Genomic DNA, 18,921 nt, shown 5'->3' on the forward strand with positions numbered 1-18,921 from the left:
GGGACAAAAGAGTAAAATATAAAATAGCTTCATCTAGAGTAGAAACAGAAGTTGAACATTGAGTAACTTTCATATTCTTTAAACCAAATGAAAACACGTATATTTGTATCCTGTTTGTAGAATAACCAAACACTTAGAAATGATATGTGTGTGGGGGGGGGGGGGAGGGGGAAGCTTCATCTTCTACATTTGGAATATCCTAGATCCACCCATTTTGATCCATTTTGAAGCACACAAAGAGGCAGAGGAAGCGCCTCTCTGCTTCCTAATAAAAGGCCTTCTCTGCCTCCTTTTAAGATCCAGAAAGGCAAATAAAAGTACTTTGGGATAGGGCCTGTGGAAGTGGCTTAATGGGAGCTCTGAGAAAAGCTACTGAAGCCTCAAAACCAGTATTTAGATTTTTAAAGCCATTGACTATTGGCTACAGGGATGGTGTTGGAAGAAGACATTCATGAAACAATTTTAATTGTTAAATGAAACTGGCATTCTTGGTAATTTTTTCCCTAATATTTTAATATACCTGGAGACTCACAAACTGCAAGTTTTTCAGTTTTCTCTTGCTTTCTGAGAGGACAAGTTTGGTAGATGACTTTCTAGGTCTTCATTTATAGATTACAACTATTACTCCTATGTTTTTCCCCCAGGATATGGGTTATAGTAGGACAGTGTTGGAGGACAGAATAAGAGACATGGACCCAACGAGGGATGTACATTTATTAAGAGTTGTATATTATACTTCTTTACCTTAGCTTCACAGATCAGTAATACTGGGGAGGAGCTAAGCTCTGTGCCTGAAGGGCCAGACCCAGCGTGTAACAGAATCCACTAGAATGAAACAGCCACCTGTAGAAAGTAGCCTCCCCTGTGCTCAAAGCTCATTTACCTAAGTCCTCTTAGCTAGAACCTCCTGTATTGCTATGATACCATGACAGTGTTTTTATTCAACATTTTACTACAGTCTCTTCCAGAAGTGGTTGTCCCTTAAACACAAGGCAAAATATGGGATATTTATTTATTTATTTAATTTTTTTGATATTTTATTTATTTATTCATGAGAATACACAGAGAGGAGAGAGAGAGGCAGAGACACAGGCAGAGGGAGAAGCAGGCTCCATGCAGGGAGCCTGATGTGGGACTCCATCCTGGGTCTCCAGGATCACACCCTGAGCTGTAGGCGGCGCTAAACCGCTGAGCCACCAGGGCTGCCCCAAAAATGGGATATTTAGAAATAAATCTGAACACCAGCCCCTTTGAGAGCCTGATGCTAGCTGCACATGAACTAAGCTAGCACCACATTTGCCACAGTTTTTTTGGCTACTATAATTTCAGTGTTTTGCTCCATAATGTGCAAAATGATTTTAAGAATACTTAGTGTAAATCAATCAAGGGCTAGAAATAGTGAGAAGTCTAGAAACACAGTCTTGGCAGACATATAGGGACAAGGGATATCTGGTGCTGCCCACCAGATTTTTCTTCCCTTGAACTCTTGGGTATGTATACAGAGAATCGATCCTACCTGTATAAGAAGCCAATCATTGTTTTTATTCATTTAATAAATGGGTCTGTTCTTGATGCATGATTAAATGATTTATCATATGCATTTTTTCTTGCTTGTTTATTAATTCATTCTATTGTACAGCCTTTTAGAAAAGGTTATAAATTTGTTGATCCATCCAGTCATTCAGCAGAAATTCACTGTGCAGCTGGAATCTCTACCATGCTAAGTACTGGTGGTATACTGATGGAAGGCCCAATGCTTGCCTTCCAGGAATTTACAGTCATATCAGAGAACCTTTTATCTCAAAGGGGAGAAGCCAAATACTTAATACGTACTTGATAATATGTTTTTTTAAAAAAAGCAAGGCTTGTCTTGGACTCATACCTTTATTTTATATTTCATGTCCTGCAACATTTTTCTACTAAGATTTTAGAGTGTTTTATATTGCATTTTGTAATACAGTTGAACTATCCTGACTCTCAAGGTGTTCAGACTAACCTTGCTTTGCATTGCCTTCTTCCATTGGTTGTTGTGATTTAAATAGATTGGATTTATTTGTTTTCTCAGCAGTGGGTTGATTTCCTTTCTAGTTTTTCTTTACTTTAGATCTAAATTTTTTAGAGAACCTACTGTTCCCCAGCTTCTCCTCTTGGCATTAGGTGGTTCTATGTGGATAGCTCCCACCAGTCTGAAAGAATCTTTATCTTGTCCTGAAGCCAGAATTCAGGCCTGGCTTGACATAATCCTCAGAAAGGTAAATGTTTAATGGGAATAGTTCCTTCCGCAGCTGCTCTGAACTGTTGGCTTTACCTGACACGTTGTGTTTGTGTATGATTATATGACATTCACTCATAATCCTTATTTTGGAAAAGGGGAGAGATTTGGGGTAGTTGACAGGCATCATGCAATTCTGGGGGTTTTATTATTCAAAGCACCCTAGTTGTGCTTTTCTGTTCCCTCTCTCTACATAGACAAAAGGCTAGTAACCCAAGCTCCTGCTGCTCCTCTCAGAGGGCATGGGGGGGAAATGTGGAAAAGCAATGGGGAGGGGGCTCCTTGGTACTTATAAAGATCCATACGAATTCATTTTTTCTTCCATTTGACGTGAGATGGTGGGGGGGAGGATATATGCCACTCATCATCGTTTTCACGTATATCGGTCTTAACATCACAGAGGGAAAAATGCTACTGTTGGAAATAGGATAAAATAGGAACTGTGATAATGGATGAAATTAGTACATAAGTTGTGAGGTAAGATGAGATTCTCTTTTGCAATAATATAAAACTTACGAATAGTTAATAGAGATAGAAACTAGATATGCTGGAAAAGTAAGAGAGTAATGTGGGGTGGGGGGCAGAGACAGTCCTAGTGCCACATATCCCTAGATGGAATTGCTCTAAATCGATAGGAAAGGACTCCAAATCAGAAAAGATTTCAAGAATGTGTGTTTTTAAAACACAGTATTATAAAAACACAGTAAAATTCTGAATGTATGTTTTTAAAACACAGTATTATAAAAACACAATAAAATACAATTTTTGGAATGTTTAACATTGTGATTTTTCATTATGTTGAGAATTTGATAATCTCCTTCATTTTAGTAAGTATATTGTACTGCTTTCTGTTTTTCAATTAATGAACCTAAACTGTAGTTGAATTCAAAGTATTCCTCAAAGTAGGAAGGGAAAAGGCCTAATTGCATGTGGTTACCATATTTTCAATTTTTTTTTAAGGATTTTATTTATTTATTCATGAGAGACAGAGAGAGAGAGAGAGAGAGAGAGAGGCAGAGACACACAGGCAGAGGGAGAAGCAGGCTCCATGCAGGAAGCCCAGTGTGGGACTCGATTCCGGGATCATGCCCTGAGTCAAAGGCAGATGCTCAACTACTGAGCCACCCAGGTGTCCTGTATTTTCAATTCTTGATTAAAAACTGTAATAAGGGGCCGCCCGGGTGGCTCAGTGGTTTAGCGCCACCTTCAGCCCAGGGCCTGATCCTGGAGTCCTGGGATCGAGTCCCACATTGGGCTCCCCGCATGGAGCCTGCTTCTCCCTCTGCCTGTGTGTCTCTGCCTCTCTCTCTCTCTCTCTCTCTCTCTGTGTCTCTCATGAATAAATAAATAAAATTTAAAAAAACCCTGTAATAATATCATTATATAATAATGGTAGAAAGTTATGTAGAAAACTAACTGAATGAATATAACTAATGACTAATCAGTCAACAGGTACATATTAGGAAGGTAATTTTTATTATTGCTTTAAAGGAATCACACTGTCACTTTGTGTATGTATTTACAAATATAAAAACCTCTGGTAGGGATGCCTGGGTGGCTCAGTGGTTGAGCCTCTGCCTTCAGCCCAGGGTGTGATCCTGGAGACCTGGGATTGAGTCCCACATCGGGCTCCCTGCATGGAGCCTGCTTCTCCCTCTGCCTGTGTCTCTGCCTCTCTCTCTCTCTGTGTCTCTCATGAATAAATAAATAAAATCTTAAAAAAAATTAAAAACCTCTGGGATTCATCAATCTGGAGGTCATGGATCTATAATTTATTTTACTATATTTTATACTTTAGTCATGTCTGAACTTTTCCATTAGGTGTGATAATTTTCTGATAGCTCTTTTTGGGGGCCTCTGGCTTGTGAATGGGCTTTGAAAACATTAACATGTTATCCTGATAATTAAGATTCAAATCATTAATATTTTGTTCTCCAGAAATGGCTTGGGGAAGTACTACAAGAGTAGTCATAATGTAATTGTCCTTACCAAATAGATTCTGTATATCAGTACTTGCTTCTTAGTTAATGCAGTTATGAAATGGCCAAAAACAAAACCACAAACTGGCTATACTCAATATTTATTTCTTTTAATACTTTTATTATATTTCTAATAGTTCCTCAAAAGTATGTCAGCAAGTTCAGGTTAGACTTTTTAGAATAGTAGTTCCTAAACCTATTATCAGTTATGGTATTTGTTAAAAACGCAGATAACTAACTCAGTTCTGAGGATGCTGATTCAGTGAGACAAAGGTGGGGTCCTGAATTTTAAGCAAGTTTCCCAGGTGATTTGACTGCATGGATTATTATATGGGAAACTCTGATTTCAAGAGTGTCACTATCAGGTAATGGATATCAGCAAAACCTCTTGACTGTTGTAATTGGGTAGTTCAGATTATGTTCTTCAGAAGCAGTTGATATTACTACATTGAGGAGAGAGGAAGAGCATCTCTCATCTGTTTTCTCTGATTTGTCTACTGAAGCAAAACAGAATTGTAAAATATATATTTTTTCTGTTCATTCCTTGTCCTTATGCCTTAATCAGACCAAAGGGGAGAATTTTTTTTTCTTGAGTTATAAATGGATATATCTCAGACTCTTAACTATTTACTATCTAGAATATATTTGAACAAAGTATATAGATGTGTTTCTTGTATTCTGGTTGTTTTGGAGTTGACATCACATTTGGTTTCTTTAAAATGTATGTTGATTTCTTATGACTAATATATATATGCCAAATTTGAGCACATACTTTTCCTTCTAAATAATAATAAACAATAAAACAATAAGAAACCTTATTTATATGATTTCAAACAACAAAATAACTCTCTCTTCTGGAATGTCAGATCAGGACAAGAATCATCTGTGCCTATGTCAGTGTAGGAGACTGTTCCATATATGGATTTATCTCTAAGATTTAATTTTAGAGTAGCCCAGGAAGTACTATATATTCTCTAGGGTTTATTTTGAGATTATCAAAATATCTTTCATGTTTTTCTCATTTTCATCACTTCCCTGGCAAGATGGTGTAAGGGAGAAAGATCACCATTAGCTCTGATTTGTTTTGGGGGCTGGGGCCAGCCCTAGCAAGAGGGCCATATGTGCAGAGCTTCAGTCTTGGCCAATCTTGTTCAAGAGGAGGCCATTTGTACCCTGTCTGACCTTAAGATTAAGGTCAGGATTACTTCGGTGCTAAATTGAGTATACTCTTATGGGTTGCTGACCTGAAGTAACTTTCAGAGTAATTCATGCCCTGTAAGTCTTTGAATCTTAGAATACTTAGGCCCAGTTCCTAGGCTTTCTCTAATGTAGTCTCAACTGAATTAAAATCTTACTACAAGTTTGGAGTGAGAACCTAGGTTTGGACCAAATCTGGAGATACGATATAGGTGAGATGACTGGAGTGATAGTGATTCTGATGTTGGGTTGATGACCTTTCTTACTTTGTTGGGAATTGAAATAAGTCTTTTTTTTTTTTAGATTTTATTTATTTATTAAAGAGAGAGCCCATATCATGCATGCACATGAGTGGGGGAGGGGCAGAGGGAGAGGGAAAAGCAGATTCCCTGCTGAGCAGGGTGCCCAATCCCAGAAGGGGCTTGATTCCAGGACCATGAGATTGTGATCTGAGCTGAAGTCAGCCACTTAACCAATGAACCAACCAGGCACCCCTGAAGTGTGGCTTCTTAATCCCAACACACATCAAGGAAGACATTGAGGAAGACAGCCAGGGATCCTTATATAGTACAACCCTTGGATGCTTTGGTATTTTACTTTTCTGGGCCATCAGGTTTCTTTGGGAAGGCAGTGAAAGTTCAGAAACTTCTCAGCCAATTTCACAACCAAATTTGCCTTCTCTGGAACCTGAGTGAGTGATCCAGTGGTACAGCCTTGTTGTATGACCTTTCTCCTTGGATTAATAGCCACATTTAGACATTTTCATATAATTATAAGGATAGGATGAGTCCTGGTTAGGATTCCTGCTCAAATAGGGTAGACTAAAGTAAAATAAATTCCTTTGAACATTTTGGTCCAGTGCTGTAATGACTGTAGATGCCTAATCCTTGCTGGAGTTTAAATTTCCTAAAGCAAGCCCCCTCACATCTTGGGAGCATTCTGGGGGCCTCTGTAAGAGTGGAAACACTGGTTAGGGTGAGGGGCTTTGGCACAATGCTGGCCTGCATCTTTCCTTTGATGAGGCTGCAGGGCCCTAGTCAACAAGTAATGTAATCAAGCATGCTCTGCCTTATGTGCCTCTTGGCACACCATGTGAAAGCACTTAATACAGTGCAGGAATTAGCTAGCCCAGCCTGGGAGATTTATTCCCTTGCTGGATAGTAGGCAAGGGGTATTTTATCAGACTCTCTGTCCCTCTTCAGACTTATTGTCTAAACAAAGACTTCTTTGGTTATACTTGAGCTCTGTTTCATATTGGGCCGTCTATGTTTTGTAGTGAAATAGCTATGTTGTGCTTGTTTAAAGCAGCACAGTACACTTAGCTGTTTCTTTTTGTATCATAGTACATGTGGTGGATTTCATTTAGAATAGCTACCCATGGCAGCTGGAATATGAATAGCTCTTGGATGATGAGCCTTGGGATGCCCAAAATTAAAGATGTTGATGTGGCCTGGTCATGCATTGTCTATATTAGACTCTAGAGTTTAGATCTCTAAAGGGCAAGTACTGTATCAGCTGCACAGCAGGTGTATGATATAGGAAATCTTTGATACTTTGTACTGAGAATTCTTGTTTTTATCTGTACTGTGCCAGACCAGTCTGCCTTACCTTCCTGAAATCGCATTATATCCTTTGCATTATATCCTATCCTTATTTTTGAATCTAGCACATTGTACAGTTTCAGTATTAACTCACATTATTAATCATATCACATGTCTAGTCATAGATCATGAAAAAAATGAATAGATAAGAGGGTAAAATGGAAAAGCATTATTGACATAGTATACCATTCACCAACTTCCCTGGGCATGTGTGGGGACCTCTAGGATATATTTATTTTGTATTAGTGAAAGTTTTTGTTCCGATTACAAGCAAATTAATGGAACCTTGAAATTATAGCCTGAGGCTAATTAAAAGTCACTTAGAATGAACCCCAAATATTTGTTCATTCATTAATTCAGAAAACATTTATTGAGCTCCTAATGTGTGGTCAGCAGTGTCCTAGGTACTGGGATACCATGAAACGGACAGATGAAATGCTGTATTCATAGAACCAAGAGTCTTGATGGGATTGATTGAACAATTATTAAAGAGAATGGGTAAGGGATGGGCTAATGTTTCAGGCTGGGGGAAAATGTACGTGAAACCTTTGAGAGAGAGAGAGAGAGAGAGAGAGAGAGAGAAAGAAAGAGAGAGAATATTTGAGGAACTAAAAGGATTTCAGAATGGCCTGAATGTGGAGTGTGAGGAGGGAAGTGATGAGATATGAGGTTAAAGAAATAATCCTGGGTGCACTATTGAAGGGTTGGCTCTTCAGGCTCTTTTAAAGATTTAGAATTTATCTTGAAGCAGTAGGAATTATTGTAGGTTTTTGATCTAGAGAAAGATGTGATCAGATTTGCAGTCTAATAAAGATATCAGTGTTATGGCTATGGCTGGAGAACAGATTGAATGGGACAAGAGTGAATGACAATGGCTTTGACCAAGATGGTAGCCCTGGGGTAGAGAGGGGTAGGGATTTGAGAGATATTTAGGAAATAAGGTCGTAAGACTTGGTAATTGATGAGGAATCAAGGATGACTTCCAGATTTCTGGTCTCAGGCCAACTGGGTGAATAGTGATATGATCCACCAAGAGAGTGAGCACAGGGGGAGGAGCAGCTATAGAGGAAGAATGATGAAATAAGTTTTGAACAAACTTACTCTGAGATGTCTGTGTAATCATGGATATTTTCAAGCCAGTGTAACCTTTATAAAATTGATCTCCTCACCTCTACCCACCTGAAACCCGCAGTGGGCCCTCACTGATGTTAGGATGAGGTTCAAATTCCTTAGCTTGATTGCAAAGGCCCTGTCCTAATTTTGTTTCTCCCCAATTCTCAATTCGTCCCACTCCATTCTTTTTTATCTCTCATTTTCCGGTTTGGCACCTACCTATTAATTCCCCAGAACATGAAGCTGCTTCTTACATTGGTGGTCTGCCCATGATGGTCTTTACCGGATTCCTGGTTTGTTCTTCCACACCCTATGTGACTGGCAATTCCCGTATCTCTCTGAATCAAAGCTCTGGCCAGGTGGTTCCCCTGTTTCCTGAAGATAACATTACTCACTCCTTGCTTTAGTTCTCTTCCTTGTACATACTTCTGTTCCTACATATAGTGTCATCTTTTTGTTTTGTTCTTTGTTTTTGTTTGCATTTCTGTCATCCCTTCTAGACTTTTAAGTTCCTTATTGACAGTAACCAATTTTTTCCTCCATTATGTATCCAGTATCTAGCATAGTGTTTGGCACGTTCAAGATGCTCAATAAATTTTAAACTGAAATTATTATATTAAGCTTCATGTATATGTATAGGGTAGATTATAGGAATAAAGGAACTATTGACAGAATTTTTGTGTGTCTAATAACTTCAATAGCACTGATTACAAAGTCAGTGCCGTATACTCTTTGTTAGCAATAATGGGACTAATCTAGTCCAGCCGGATCAGTACTTACACACTTTTGGGCTTCATTGCCTCCAGAATCATTTTGATTCAAATCTTAGCTTTGTTTCTCATCCTTCTGTCTTAAGAAGTTGAAGTTGTCAAAGTTGTAACCAACCCCCAAAGCCTATTCAATTTAATAATATTTAGTCATTCATAGACAATTATTGAGTGTCTTCTAGTGGTTAAGTCCCTGAGGATATGGGGAAAGACATGGCCCCAACCTCAGACAGCTTGTAGCTTCAGGAGAGAGCATGCTAGAGGTTTTAGTGTTAATAGCCATTATTTTTGCTAGCTGTTTCAGCTGTAGTGCTAAATAAGCCAAGTTATTGATTCTACTATTTTCTGATTTCTTCCAGGTATTATTAACACATGAACTAAAAATGATGTTTTTTTTTTCTTGAGATATGCAAATTTTTGACGATTTGCTGCATTCTCACATGCTTTCATTGTGCCTTGGTTGAAAATGTTTTTTCCGGAGGATTAATTCTTTCCAGCATTAAAATTCTGATATTGATATATAATCACATAGGATTTGATATGGAGGTTTAAATTCATAGAAAACTTCTCAACTAGATCTCTTTGATCAAGCCAGGCACAGCTCCTTGGCTTTTTATCTCAGCTCAGCTTTCCTTGAAGATTCCTTACCCCATCCAGACTATTTTTCTTTATTCCTCCCCCATCTCCCCCCCCCCCATTCCCACCCACACCATAGAGTTGTTATCTCTTTCTTTTGATACAAGGCAAGGAACATGTTTATGTCTTTATGATGCTAGAGGAATTATGTAGCCTGGTGAGAGGAATGACTATTGTGTTAAAAATGTCTGTGCTAAGTCTTCATAATAAGAGCAGCATCAGCAGAAGCCCAAACTGTTCAACATTCCTGAAACTGCAGTTTGTATTATGCAGAGAAGATGGTATGTTAGCCTTAGAAAGGCATGCCACCTCTGAGCCTCTTCCCAGGGCTGAAATCTGTGATGCAAGGAACTTTGGAGCAGTTGAGCATAGTGCCGGATAGTGACTAGTAGCAGAGATTTGATTGGAAAGGAAAAAAGTTAACTATTGATTACTTATTCAGGAATGTGTCCTACAAGAATGGAGAGATCTCAAATTATTTTGCCATCCTTAACTAGAGTTTTAAGTCAAGAACTGTATAATAACTTCAGCATGGATTTAAGTAGTTGCTGATAAATAGGTACCTGGGACCGTCTCCATGGGGATAGTTTGTTTTATTAAGTGAACCTACTAAACAGGTTCTTAAAGCTCTGTATTATTTCATTGTGGTCTCAAACCTAGCCTGTAAAATCCCTTTGTTTTCTCTTACTGTATAGGTTTGGGACTTTACTGTGTAAAGTTGGTGCCCTGTCAGTGCTGGCTTGTGTTTCTTGGTGATTTTTCACCAGATCTGCTACCATTAGGTGTCCTTCTGCAGACCACGGCCCTCCTGAAGAGGTTGTAGGGAGTCAGGCAAGGCAGCCAGTGACTATTGACTCTTACTTTAGGTGTGGTTGGGAAAACAACCTCTTTCCCATTTCATTTGAGAATTCATTTAGTGTTTACAGGAAATCAGGTCTTTGTTTGGTGCCCTTTATTAAAACAAAACAAAACAAAGTATCTCTGGCAATATAAGCAATGTATGGCCTCTGTTTTGAATTTGGTATTCAGAGATTTTCCTGCAGTCATGCAGAACTCTTAGTAGGTGGATGGCTAAGCTTTGTGAATTGGAAGCATGAATAACCATCTCAGTTCAAATACTGCAGAATTGTAATCTCCTTTTTGTACTAAGGCAAGGAGACAACTAGAGGAATAGGAGTGTCTGGAGATGCTGGAGAGAAGAATGATTTTAGAATAATTTAGGTAATTCAGGAGACAGAGGGGACAGGAAGAGAAGAGATGAAGACAGAGTTGCCTGTGATAGAAGAAGCAATGTCTCTTTCACTGAGAAGCTGAAAAGAGCAAATGGCAGTAGGTTCAGGCAGTAAATTTGTGTGTGTGTAGGATGGGAGAATGGTTTGATGTGCTTGGGGTGGTTTGGATGTGATGGTGAAGGGTTTGTAGAGAGAATGGTTGAAATTGGGCAGAGCCACTGAATGGGATGGGAGAGTTTCTGATTTGGTTTGGCTATTCCAGGGCAGATGCTTGGGGCCTGCAGAGAAGGAATAGTTCTGCCAGATGGTTGCGTATTTATACCCCTTTAGATTTGGAGCTGTCTGCTGGCCTGATACCTCACCTCGTTCTCTCTAGCTCCTGACTTCCCAGCCCCTCCTCCATTTGTAAGTCAACCTAAATCCCTCTGGCCAGACACATAATCAATTGCTCTGCCTCTTTAACTTCAGCTCTAACTCCTAACTATGGCTCTTGTCTTTCCATAGCTCAGCAGTTTTACAAATGGATTTCCAGGTAAGAAATCCAGAGCAGGACCCAGCGCTCAAAGCTTTCTCTTCTTTCCTACCTTTGAATAGGCAGCCCGTTTCAGCTTTTGGGTTGGACTTAGAAGGAGCAAACCAAGGACAAACTAAAGGATAAGTAACCTGGTCAAGGGTCCAGCTGTGATGTGAAATCACAGACATGAAGTGGAGGCCCTCGTAGGAGTATTCAACGTTTGTCTAATTGTGTGCAGCAGCCCTGAGACCTCAGATTTTGGTTTTGATCCAGAGTTGGTGGCCTGTGTAGAGCTATGCGACAAGATACATGGATGAAGAAGATAAGAAGATGGGCAGAAATTTCACTGAAGTAACATTCCATGGGGTCCACAGTGGGGTTGGAGAGAGGCCAGTGACAGATACAGGCTGATAGACTGAGAGCAGAAGAGGTGTCAGATGACCGAGATCCTGGTAGGACCTGAGATAGGGGGATTACGAATAGATGTGGAACAGGGAATTCTCACCCCCATTTTTGTGGGTTGTAGATAACTGTTCTATCCATCTCAACTCCCTCACCTTTATTGAACCCATCAGTATAGACTGAGGATTCATAGTCTGATTAGAAGTTTGGATTAGGTGACCCAAAGAGCTTTTCAAAGCCTATGATTCCATTATATTCTAATGGAGAAAGAAAAATTACATGACTTAGTTGATTAGGGATGACAACAGAAACAGAATATGTCTTTAGCTTTGTGTTGGCTTCTTTTCTTTTTTTCTTTTATTTTCTTGTTCATCTTGCATATGCATTTTCAATATGTGACTTGGAGAATTCCTGAACTATACCACTGGGAGGGCATGGTGTTCTCTGACATGCTGATGCCACTATTCAGATTTTTTTCTTTCTTTTTTAATGGCATATTTTATGATTTCTTTCCTCAGAAATAGTTATTTCAAAGTCAGGCTTCCATTATAGGTGATCATGCAGTGAGGGCTCTTTGACAAGTTCCTTTAGAACATATCTAACACGACTATTTTTACCTTTATTGTAGGCATGTGTCGTGATACGTATTCTGAGTTCTTAAGAGCTACTGGATGCATACAAAGGAGTAGCATCCTTTCTTTGGGCCTGAGAATTCTTTATTTCTCCTCCTCTTAGGTGCTCATGGTAGAGACTTTGGCCCTAGAGATTTTTTGTTTCATCTGTTACCCAGTTTATTTTCCTGTCACATCCTTCCTTCTCATGTCGACAGGATATTGCTGTGGCTTCCAAGTCCTGGGCCTGTAATCACATTGTTTTTACTTGTAGGATTAGTTTTCGTCTTTTGGAAGTCATTGATCCATTACTTGGCAATGAGAGAAGAAAAGTGGAAAGCCCGAGGACTCAAAAAAAGTTGCTTCTCTCCTTTTTCTCCTGCCAGAATTACTCCTTCATGACAGAAAACTCCAAACGTGTTTCTCGGAGCTTGGTTCAATGCTGGGCTCTTACCTACCAGTTTCAACCCCCCATGTGACTTAGATCTGTATGTGATTTATCAATTATAATGGCATATTAATAAATGACAGTTTTCATGTCCTAGGTATGGAAATAGGTGCCCTATATGTGTTACTTTATTTAATTTTCAAAACAGTTTTCTGTGGTAGGTGGTACTATTATCCATACTTTATTTTATTATTTTTTTTATCCATACTTTATAAACAAAAAAAATTCTGAGGTTGGAAAGTTAAACCACTTACTAGAAGCCATTTAGTTAAGTGGATTTGAGCCCTCATGCCTAAGTTCAGAGTTTAAGGAAAATGCTCCCTTTTTTAAATACTAATTTTGATAGCTTGAAAGGACAGTTGCTTGCATGCTGACAGATTTAGTTGTATAAAATTGTTATACCATAAATGATGTGATTGAGCTGACCATATATTTGAGACATATAGTAGTAAACCATATTCCAAAAGAAAAACAAAAACCAAAAGTTCCTCCCTTCACTTGCAAATGGAAACAAATTTTGATTGACTTTGCTGATGCCTTTCTCAAGTGGTCTTTATTTCTAAAACTCTTGCTATTATACTCAAATTTTCTCTTCCATTTTTGTCTCTTTCCATTTCTTTCTGTTCTTTTTTCATTTTCCCTTTTTCCTTCTCTTGTGTTCCCTCTTATTTCAAAAAAAAATCTCTCTGTATCTTCTTAGTAGGAGTTTCAGGTGCATGCATGAATTATTTATTGTTACTGCTCTGTGTTTCTGCAGTGGATTTGTGAAGAACTTTCTCATGAGGGCACCATCTGTAATTATTAATGACAGTTACAAACTGATCTGAGAAAGAAGCTTAGAAACATTTGGGCTATTTCTTGCAAAATTCTGAATACCTGTGTAAGATGAACAGGAAAGGCGTTCCAGGAAGCACCACATTCCCAGATGGGCATACCCTTGTCAGGAGCCCAGGTCGTGTGCAATAATTTCATCATGAGCACAGACTAAAGGTTCTAGAAGAGTTTTTTTGTTTTGGGTATGTTAAGGATAGAAGTTTCCATTTTTTTCTCAATAGTGTCCATTTTTAAATGGATCATATCTCAAGGGCATGTCTGTATGGTTGGACAGGTTGTGTATAGTACATCTCTGAAGTATGCCATTTATATTTCTACACAACTGTATATGGAATCCAGCTTGAGGAATATATAGTCAATTCTCATTATTTGCAATAGTTATATTCTATAAAGTCACCATGAACACTGAATTAGCAAATATTGAACCATTGCTCCTAGAGGAAATATAAGGTAGGGTTCCTGTGAGCCTCTGATCATAACATTTTTAAAATTTAAATTTAAGTTGATTACCACATTTTTATCAGCTGACCAATACATGACCTTGGTTTATGTGTGTTTCTATTTAAAGATACCTTATTTAGGGACACCTGGCAGCTTAGTGGTTGAGTTCAGGTCATGATCCTGGGGTCCTGGGATCGAGTTCCGCATCGGGCTCCCCTCAGGGAGCCTGCTTTTCCCTCTGCCTGTGTCTCTGCCTCTCTCTGTGTGTCTCTCATGAATAAATACATTAAAACTTGAAAAAAAAAGATACCTTATTTTATATATATTGTTTATTCATTAACATTGAACTCCTGGCCAATAGCACTATAACTCATGCCTTAACAAGGCTTATGCAACATATGTATTTTCTCCGTAAAGCACATCAAACCTTCCTGAGTTTAGGGACACTAAACAGCACTTTAGCATTACACTTGGAATCTGTTTTAAATAGCAAAATCATCACCAACAACAACAACAAAAGGCATAAAAATTTGAAAAAACCACAACACTAAAAAGACTGCAAAAAAAAAGGACACTTTTTTTTCTAGTATGCAAGCTAAAACAAGAAGGTAGATAGTCAACTTTGACCTCAGTTGGGAATGTGCATTTCAGGTGGCTCAAATTTTTTGCCAGTCTGTGCATATTCTTGAATGACCATGAAGGTGTTTAAGTATTGACTTGGAGGTTACAAATAAATTTTAGCCAGTTGGTGAATTCACAAATATGGAATCCATGAATAATGAAGATCAATGAATATATGTTTTTTTAACTAAGAACTGGAGGAATCCGAGAGACATTGGGCTGGGACTCATCTTATGGGAGGTAGGATTATAGCATTTAGAGCTGGAAGGATCTTTAACTGCCACCCAGTCTAATTTCTTCAGTTTTTAGATGAGGAAGAATCTCAAAGACATATGACTTATTGAAGGCGACACAGCTAATGCATGCAAATGGCAAGCAAATATTTAAGCTGGAATAGTAGTTCAGGGGGACCCAAGTCTTGATGTACCATACTGATGTCCTGCCTCTGTCTGTGTGCCATGGTGAGAATCCCCACAGGACTTTCTGTTTTGTTGAAAGGGGAGGGCAAGGAGGATGATGCCACTAATTAGCTCTTCCAAATGTGGGCTTCTCTCTCAAACCATTGGGGCAGCAATAACAGAATGTGTGACTTATAAACAACAGAAGTTTATTTCTCAGAGTTCTGAGGCTGGCAAGTCCAAAATCAAGGCCCCAGCAGATTTGGTGTCTGGTGAGACCTGCTTCCTATTTCATAGATCAACATCCTCTCATTCACTGTAACCTCGGTATGGTAGAAGGAACCAGGTTGCTCTCTGGGGCCTCTTTCATAAGGGCATTAATCCCATTCTTGAGGGCTGTACCCTCATGACCTTATTACCCCCAAAGACCCCCCATCTCCAAATGCCATCACACTGGGGACCAAGTTTCAACATACAAATTTTCGAAGGGACACGAGCATTCAATTTGTAGCATCTTCTCACCCCATTTGTTTATTCATTTGAGAACTGATTTTTTTGCATATTTACTGTGTATCTGAACAGTGGTAGGTGCTGGAATACTGGAGGTGAATGATACCTCATAAGAAGCTAATATGCAGTAGAATGCCTTCACAGGAGGATTGGGCACTGGTACACACAAGGCTTGAGTCCACTGGCACTGCACCATCTGGAAGAAAATTTCCTTTCCTAGCAAGAAAAGCTCTAAGGAACTAGACTTAATGTCATTTCTCAAAATCCTAAGAAGCCTCTCTCATGCCATCCACTTGGCAATGAGCTTCCTGGGCTGGACTATTATGTAAATGGCTTTTATAGTCCTTTGGTTCATTTTTTTTTTCTCAGCTAAAGAAAAGATGTGAAGCCTATAATAGAGTCTAATGCTCCCCTCAATGTGGCCACAGTAAAATGTCCAAAGGCCCTTTATAGGTCTTGTTGGTTCTAGAGAATTATTTGGACCAGTAATTCTTACTAAATGCTAAGTAAAATAACTCCTTTAATTATTTGTGTGTATCTGTGTATTTATACACACAGTACACATATTGTGTGTATAAATACACACACATACCTGCATATAAATATATATAAATAAAATAAATTTTAAAATAAAATAAAATATATTTATTTTCCTTTCTCAACCATGAAGAATGGAAGAGTGACTATTTCATTGTGTAGCTTTTCTTTTTTTCTTTTTTCTTTTTTTAAGGTTTTATTTATTCATGAGAGATACAGAGAGAAAGAGAGAGGCAGAGACACAGGCAGGGGGAGAAGCAGGCTCCATGCGGGGAGCCCAATGTAGGACTCAGTCCCCGGTCTCCAGGATCAGGTCCTGGGCTGAAGGTGGCGCTAAACTGCTGAGCCACCTGGGCTGCCCTTCTGTAGCTTTTCTTGAAGATTACAGATTTTTTTTTTTTTAAGATTATAGATTTTTAAAATACGTTTTGTGCTTCATATGTCAATTATGTTAAATCTGCTTTTACTCCAGAGATGGCATTCCTGTCTGTTAACATTATTCATTTATTTTTTTTCTAAAAATTTATTTATTTAAGAGAGGGAGAGATGGAGAGAATGAATCTCAAGCAGACTCCACACTGAGCATGGAGCCTGACACAGGGCTTGATCTCATAACCCTGAGATCATGACCTGAGCCAGATCAAGAGTCAGACATTGGGGCACCTGGGTGCCTCAGTGGTTGAGCGTCTGGCTTTGGTTCAGGTCGTGATCCCTGGTCCTAGGATTGGGTCCTGCTTGGGCTCCCTATAGGGAGCCTGCTTCTCCATCTGTCTATGTCTCTGCCTCTCTCTGTGTGTCTCTCATGAATAAATAAATAAAATCTTAAAAAAAAAAAAAGAGTCAGACACTTAACCAATTGAGCTACCCCGGTGCCCCAAGATTATTCATTTATGAGTGACTGCCTTATCTTCTCTTAGAACTGGAGATGACTGACTAAGGGAAACTGTAAGTACTGTCTGGAGAGGCTGGATAAAGCCCTAATGAAAAGTATTCCACATCTTGTGTGCATCATTTTGGCACCGGCAGATGTCTTTTCACTCACTCTCTGAAGGAAGGATGAACTTTAACATCTAGATTTGAGGTGTGTGTATGGCAGTGTGAGTAGTGGTTAATTGCATGTGCTATGGAGTTAGGTTGAATTGGGTTCTAATCTGATTTCCATATCATCTTGGGCACATTACTAAGGCTTTCTGCTTCCAGACTCTCATCTGTGAAATGATGATAATAATATGAAGCTCACAGGTTGTTTTAAGAATTGTATAGTTAATTGTGTAAATGCTTATTGTAGTGCCACATAGGGAAGGCTGATAAATAGTACTTTTTGGCAGTAATGGGTCTGGTTATTATTAGTGGCCATGTGCACTTATTGAACACTGGTTTAATCTAAGGTGGGAGCTTCCAATCCTGGACTCCCCAATCTGATATTTACCTTCCTTCTATAGTTGGTCTCAGGCTCAGGAGAGGTTCTGCCTCCAGTCTTCTGCCTATGGAGAGCCTCACTTCCCATTTTATTGGGAACTCTGGTGTCAAACAGCTTGTCACTTAGCCCTGTAGCTGCTCTCATTTTGAGTAGCAATAGTGATCATCGCCTCTAATAAACACTACTCTGATCTGTATTTTTATTTTGTGCAAATGTGGAGCTTAGCTGTGAAAAGTAAGGATGGTCATAGAGAGCAGTTTAGCTCCAAGGCCAAGAACTGAGTTGTTTTGTTTCTGGAAGGCTATGTGCCAGTATCTGGTGAGGATATGGTCAGAAGATAAGGGAAAAGTAACCCAGGGATCAGCAGTATTACAGATAAGCCAAGACATTCATCCAGGATGTGTGTGTAGAAGACCATACCCAAAGGGTTATGCAATTTTTTTAACTGTATGCTCTTGTCTGTTTTCATAATCAGATTTGGTTTTTCAGCCGTGATAAAAAGATCACAACTATTATGTAATAATTCCTTGTCATATACCACTGTGTGTTTCTGAACAAATGACTCAACCACTGAGCCACCCAGGTGCCCCAATTCCAAATCATTTAAATCCAACTAGGGCTTTCTGTTATTTCCTACTCATTCTTATTCCTAGGCTCCAACCCTTCAAGTTCTCAAATGAAAGTCTGGGGTATTTACCATCACAATTCCCACATAGGGAATCAGCCTCATGATTGTATTAAAAGCTGTGCCAGGCCTCTTAGACTCTCAGCCACTGCTTTTGGAGCCTTCCTCTTCTAGATCTTGGTCCTAGAATGTCTTACTACCTTAACAGTCCTCTTATGCCTTTAAATAGAAGGTTTTTCATACTTTGTCCATATTTTCTAGTTATTTTTAGTGAGAGAGTTGGTTTGCGATAACAAAATACACCTTTGCGGGATCCCTGGGTGGCGCAGCGGTTTGGCGCCTGCCTTTGGCCCAGGGCACGATCCTGGAGATCCGGGATCGAATCCCACATCGGGCTCCCGGTGCATGGAGCCTGCTTCTCCCTCTGCCTGTGTCTCTGCCTCTCTCTCTCTCTCTCTGTGTGACTATCATAAATAAAATAAAAAATTAAAAAAAAAAAACAAAAAAAACAAAATACACCTTTGCTAAAAGAGAATTCTATTTAACAAATTTTTAAAATGAAATCCCAAATAAGTGTTTTTCCCCCAATAACCCACTTCAATTCAGGCCTGAACCATGCTCAGCTAAAAGAAGGGTAAAAAGGATAGTTTGTATACTCTGGAGGTAGTAAGTCAAATAGCAACTTCCATGAGGGTAGAATTTCTTCCAGAAAAACAAAAAGAATCTCCCAGCCCATCATCTAACATTTTATCTGTGGCTCTGG

General features: G+C 39.1%; 1 protein-coding gene across 2 annotated transcripts in view; it reads left to right on the top strand.

The window, feature by feature from the left end:
* FRAS1 (Fraser extracellular matrix complex subunit 1) overlaps positions 1-18,921 on the top strand; it is a 429,868-nt gene that overhangs the window by 44,721 nt on the left and 366,226 nt on the right. The window lies entirely within an intron of this gene.

The sequence above is a fragment of the Vulpes lagopus genome, chromosome 6 (genome assembly GCF_018345385.1).
Source record: "Vulpes lagopus strain Blue_001 chromosome 6, ASM1834538v1, whole genome shotgun sequence".
Classification (NCBI taxonomy): domain Eukaryota; kingdom Metazoa; phylum Chordata; class Mammalia; order Carnivora; family Canidae; genus Vulpes; species Vulpes lagopus.